Here is a 6,148-nt window from a genome sequence, read left to right on the forward strand (position 1 = left end):
GTCTAAGACTTTTATAGGATATATTTCAGAAGTGTTATTGACAGGGCTGGGGATGCAGCTCACCAGAAGAGAGTTTGACTAGTATAATTGAGGTGGTAGGTTTGATTTCTCAAAGGACAGACACACACACACAACTCACACACATACATACATTTACACATGCACAATAAAATAAGAAATATTGGTATGCTCACTTGCTCAAATGTTAGACCAATTAATGTTCTCACCATATATCTGTAAGGATTCCTGTTTCTATATCACTATTGATCCTAGGTAGTGATCATTTAAATCTCCCCAGTTTAATAGAAAATGCCACTTATTGAATATCTGTATCTATAATAATGAAGTTTGAAATGCATAGGATTTACCTTGATAAAGAATGGACAAGATTTTGTTGCTTCAATATACTTTTTAATCTGTTACAAAAATAGCTAAAAGTAAGATGTCCATATAGATATCAAAATCCTGCCTACCAAAAGTCAGTTTTTGTGAATTTCATGAGCCTCTAGTAGTAATGTCAAAAGGCAGTGCAGCTTTCTTAGTTCATTACACACCAACCATCACAGCATCCAGCTCTTCTGCATTTCTCCCCAGAAAAGGTCACAGATTTGAGAATCTTTGATAGCTTCCAGGGTATAAACATTTCTGTGGTGATATTTTATTTGTGTCCCCCAGTAAAGTTTATCTGAAGATCAGAAGAAATAAACAGCCACCATATTAAACACAGAAGTCAGACAATGGTAGCTCATGCCTTTAATCCTATCACTCAGGAGGCAGGGATCTGTCTGGATCTCTATGAGTTCAAGTCCACACTGGGAACAGAGCCAGGTGTGGTGGCACACACCTTGAATTCCAATACTACTTAACCATAAAGGTCTGGAGGTCTGTAAATACAGACAGGAAGTGATAGAGCTAGGCAGAAAAAGGAAGTGATGTAGCTGGGTGGAGAGAGAAAGTGAAATGCAGAACAGAAAAGCATGTAGGCGTAGGTAGACAGGAAGTAGGTGTCTTGGGTGGAGGATCTCCAAGTGGTAAGAACGTGGCTGGCTTCTTTCTGCTTTTCTGATCTCTTAGCTTTTCACCCCAATATCTGGCTCCAGGTTTTTTATTAATAAAACCATTTAGTACTTCATCCTACACATTGCAGAGCTAAACTTCACTTCACCAAGTAAAAGAATGTTTTAATGTTTAGACAAACACCTGGAATTATACAGATTCAACCAAAGAGTTTCTAATAACCTTATTCTTTCATCAGATGCTGATGCACATAGTATTATTATTATTTAACTCAGTGACATTTTCTGAGTTCCATTGGTTGAGAGCACCATAGACCAACATCTCTAGGCTTGGAAGACTTAGTGTGTTTGTTCTTGCAGAAGAAAAGAAAACTAAATATAATTCACCATCAGTCATTTGATTTAAGAATGATACTTGATTTCAAATAAAACAGAATCATTTCCCTTTGTACTACAAAACATTTTAAAAACAGTAGGTAAAAGAAAATAGGAGTTTTAGAGTATGAAAGTCATTATAGAAGCAACTCATTTGTATTATTTAAAAAATCACAGTCATTTTATTTTCATCATAGATACTGAATCTCCATGCCGATATTACTTCCTACAGCATAATAGGGCATTTTATGATGTTACTTGTAAGCCTAAAGAGACCAGAAACATTTTGCCATTAGTACTTAACCTTTAAGTATTACATGTCTCTAAATATATCTCTATATATTCCTGTTTATCTAAAGTACACATCATAAGATTTTCATACTTATGCTGATGCTTAATATAAAGAAACACTTTCATAGAAATAAATCAAAACATTACTAATGTAGCAGAGTTATGGCATTAAAATCTCTGTAATTTTAAATTGAACTCTCTATTCTTGTTACCATTATATGTATATTCAAATATCTCTTCAATCATAAATTGATGACTCACATAAAGATTTTTTATTCATATTTTTATCATTAGCTGATTTTTACAACTGATTAAAAACTTAGGATTTTTAAATTTCTGTTTTCAAATTCTCCTTCTGAACTATAAAATGATGCTTGACCTTGTAAATGGATATCTTTGGGCCATCAGTCAGCTCCAAAATAATGACACAGAGATGTATTAATTATGAAAACCTGGGGATTGAGAGATGGCTCAGATGTTATGATCACTGACTGGTCTTTCAGAGGTCCTGAGTTCAATTCCCAGCAACCACATGGTGACTCACAACCATCTGTAATGAGATCTAGTGCTCTCTCTGCGTGTGCAGGCAGAACACTGTATACATAATAAATAAAAAAAAAACTTAAAAAAAAGAAAGCTCACTAATTAGACTCCCAGCACTCCACCAGGGGCCCAGCCGTGGATGTCTGCATCCAGATTTCTCAGTCCTTGGATGGGGTTTATGGAACAACTATCAGGGTGTTTGGCCATCCCATCACCATAGTAGGTCAGTCCTGGCCATCTCTCGACCATTGCCAGCAGTCTTTTGCAGGGGTATCTTTGTGGATCTCCGTGGGCCTCCCTAGCTCTCTGCTTCCTCCCCTTCTCATGTGGTCTTCATTTACCATGGTCTCCTATTCCTTGTTCTCCTTCTCTTTTCTTGATCCAGCTAGGATCTCCCGCTCTCTTTCCCTCGACCCTTGCCCTTCATTGCTCCCACTCATGTCCAGGCTGTTCATGTAGATCTCATCCATTTCTCCATGTCTTTCTTGGGGTCCCGTTTTCCAGGTAGCCTCACTGGTGATGTGAGTAGCAGTCCAGTCATCCTTGTTCCACATCTAGCATCTTCCTAGTGAGAAAGAGGAGGGTTTATATGAGTGAGAATTGTTGAAGCCAAGGTTGGATAAAGCACAGGGACAAATAACCAAATGAATGGAAGCACATGAACTATGAACCAAAGGCTGAGGGGCCCCCAACTGGATCAGGCCCTCTGAATGGGTGAGACAGTCGATTGGCTTGATCTGTTTGGGAGGCATCTGGGCGGTGGTGCCGGGTCCTGGGCTCGTTACATGAGTTGGCTGTTTGAATCCTGGGACTTATGCAGGATTGCTTGGCTTGGTCTGGAAGGGGGAGACTGAACCTGCCTGGACTGAGTCTATCAGTTCGATCCCGGTCCTCGGGGGAGACCTTGATCTGGAGGAGGTGGGAATGGGGGGTTGGCTGGGGGAGTGTGAGGGGGGCCGGGGGGAGAGCAGGGGAATCTGTGGCTATTATGTGGAACTGAATGGTGTTGTAAAAAAAAATCCTTAAAAAAAAAAAAATGAAAGCTCAGCCTCAGCTTAGGCTTGTCCCATTAGCTCTTATAACTTAAACCCATTAATATTAATCTACATTTTGCCTCATGGCTTTTTACCTTTCTTTCATTCCGTATGTCTGACTCCCTCCATGTCTCCTTGGCTACTGACACACATCTAGATTCATCTCCAATTTCCTTTTCCTCTGCCCAGAAGTTCTGCCTATACCTCCTGCCTAGCTATTGGTCATTCTGTTTTTTATTAAACCAACCACAGTAATATATCTTCACACATATAATACCACACAACAGGACCTATTCCTATGTACAAAACACTATAAGTGCAGTGAAGAGTATGAAACACAATAGCATGACCAAAAGTAGCTTCACTGACACTAGAGTCTGTGAAAGAACAGTGTGGAAATAAAAAATTCCCAACACATGAGACTTACTCAGCAATCTATGTAGTTGATGCATACTTATACAACTTTACTCTAGGGTCATGTTGAGAAAAATCTTTTCACCCAGAATATAAGCTGCATTTTAAATTTGTCTTCCTTTACTAAGAAGGGCCAAGTATTTCTATTCCCAGCCATATTTTACTCTGATGATACTATAGTGAGTTCAAAGTTTTTGTCTGCAAGCTTGAATAACTTCTATCTCAGGCAAAAAATATCAAAAGTGCCACATAAGCACCTAAACACAGGGAGGCCTGTATTTGTACATCAGAGCTCTTACATGGAGGCTTGGTTTTGCTGTTATAACATTAACCTGTTATTACTTATTACATAAACACTATACATGGATTTATCAATCCCATTGTCTTTTACAGTAACATTAATAGAAATCATCACAACATCAAACCAGTCACGTATGACCCCACCCCAGTCCCAACTGAGGAGCCATTGACAGTTGATAGCTTCTGGGGAAGGGAGAGAGAGTCAATTTTTCTTTAAAAGTATGGTCCTCGGTGGCTCCATCCTCACTCCAGTGGCCCTATACTTATGAGTATATAAGCAGCATACGTTGAACTCAGTGGGTTATAAAAGTAAAGAAGACACAAGGTTGGGAAGAGGGTAGAAAAGTAAGGTTTGATCTAGGAGGAAGAGTGGAAAGTGAATATGTTCAATATATGTTGTATACATTCATGGAATCTCAAAGAATATGACTTTAAAAAATGAACATGACAGTGTGTTCCAGAGAGGGAGAATATATTCAAACCTTTACTGAGTCTGAAAAGTTGAAAAGAGGTTAGATTGTGGTACATTTGGACAAAACCTTGTCAGTCTTAAATGTTGATTTAGCAAGCAACACTTTAATAACAGAATTACAGCTCCAAGCCATAACTATACAATTGTCACCACTATGAGCTTCTTGGGATGAAGAATCACCCACCATGGTATCCCCATAATGCACATATATGCCAGCCAATGAACTGCATTTCTATTTCCTAGAGAACTCTTATTCAACATCAATGTTTTCAAACAAAAATGTTAAAAGAATACATTTACACAGGGTAATTATTGGGACAGCAGTAAATACTTATAAAATGTTACTGAATTCTAATCTAAAGCACAGAACCTGAGATAGATCTATGGCTATTTTCTAGTGATGAAAACATCAAAAAAGACTGCTTCAATGAAAAAGACAGTGAATTCTTCAATGCCATGCCATATGGCACAAAATCACAAGCAAGATTTAATTCTCTGATCTGATCAAGAATAAAAGGTGTAGATTCAGGGAAAAAAATAAGAACAATCAAGGAAGTGCACTTAATACAAACTGTGAGGATCTTAGCAAGAAGATGATTACTTATGTAAAAACTAATTGCTAGTAACTGATTAATATAGTTGATAAGTCCTTGTATGCATATATATACATATACATATATACATATATATATGTGAATGTGAAGATATAAGTATATGTTTATACTCTGGATGTGTATATGTAGTTGTGCATATGTATAAAGGCATATATATATATTTAATTCTGCCCTTCATTTTCTTGCTGAACTTTGCTGTCCTCTCCACTATTAAAAGCACAATTTCTTTTCAGGGAATTTTCCATTTTCATTTCCTTATACCTTGTGGTGGTTTGAAAGAAAATGGCCCCCATAGGGAGTGTTACTATTAGGAGGTGTGGCCTTGTTAGAGGAAGTGTGTCACTGTGGGGGTGGGCTTTGACGTCTTCTATACTCAAACTATGTCCAGTTTGTGGACCATAGACTCATGCTGCCTGTGGATCATGATGTAGAACTCTCAGCATCTTCTCCACACCATGTCTGCCTGCATGTCACCATGTCCTGTCATGATGATGATGGACTAAACCCCTGAAACTGTGAGGCACCCCAATTAAATGTTTTCCTTTGTAAGAGTTGCTGTGGTCATGGTGTCTCTTCACAGCAATAGAAACCCTAAGGCATGCCTAAACTGTGGCTTTTTTAGGTCCCTACAGAGTTCATTTTACTTACTGATTATTTGTCAAAAAATGTTCATCCCCTATAAGACATTTCATAGCCAACAGGTATGTGTCTCAACCTCACAGACAAACTTCCTATTTTCCTCTTCCACTTGGTGTATCTCACTAAACACCGAACTTTGAATGTATTTTACATGTCTTGTTTCTTATTAGTTTCTCCTAAAAATAAACTTCATGGAAGATTTTCATCTTTTCCTTAAGGACTGTATGCCTAATTCTTGAGAAAGTACAGCATGTGATGGGATGAACAACAAATATTTTTTTAAATGAATGAAATGGTGGTTGCTTCAATTTCACATTTCAAAAAATGTGGTCATATATTTGTTCTTTGTTCTTTAAAGTACCCAGAGTTACTTTTAACAGTAAGAATCACTAATGGCAACTTAGATGTCACTTGAAACATGGAGAAAATAAAAAAATTAAGACATCCTAA

Source organism: Peromyscus leucopus, chromosome 6 (assembly GCF_004664715.2).
Source record: "Peromyscus leucopus breed LL Stock chromosome 6, UCI_PerLeu_2.1, whole genome shotgun sequence".
In the NCBI taxonomy this organism is placed as follows: domain Eukaryota; kingdom Metazoa; phylum Chordata; class Mammalia; order Rodentia; family Cricetidae; genus Peromyscus; species Peromyscus leucopus.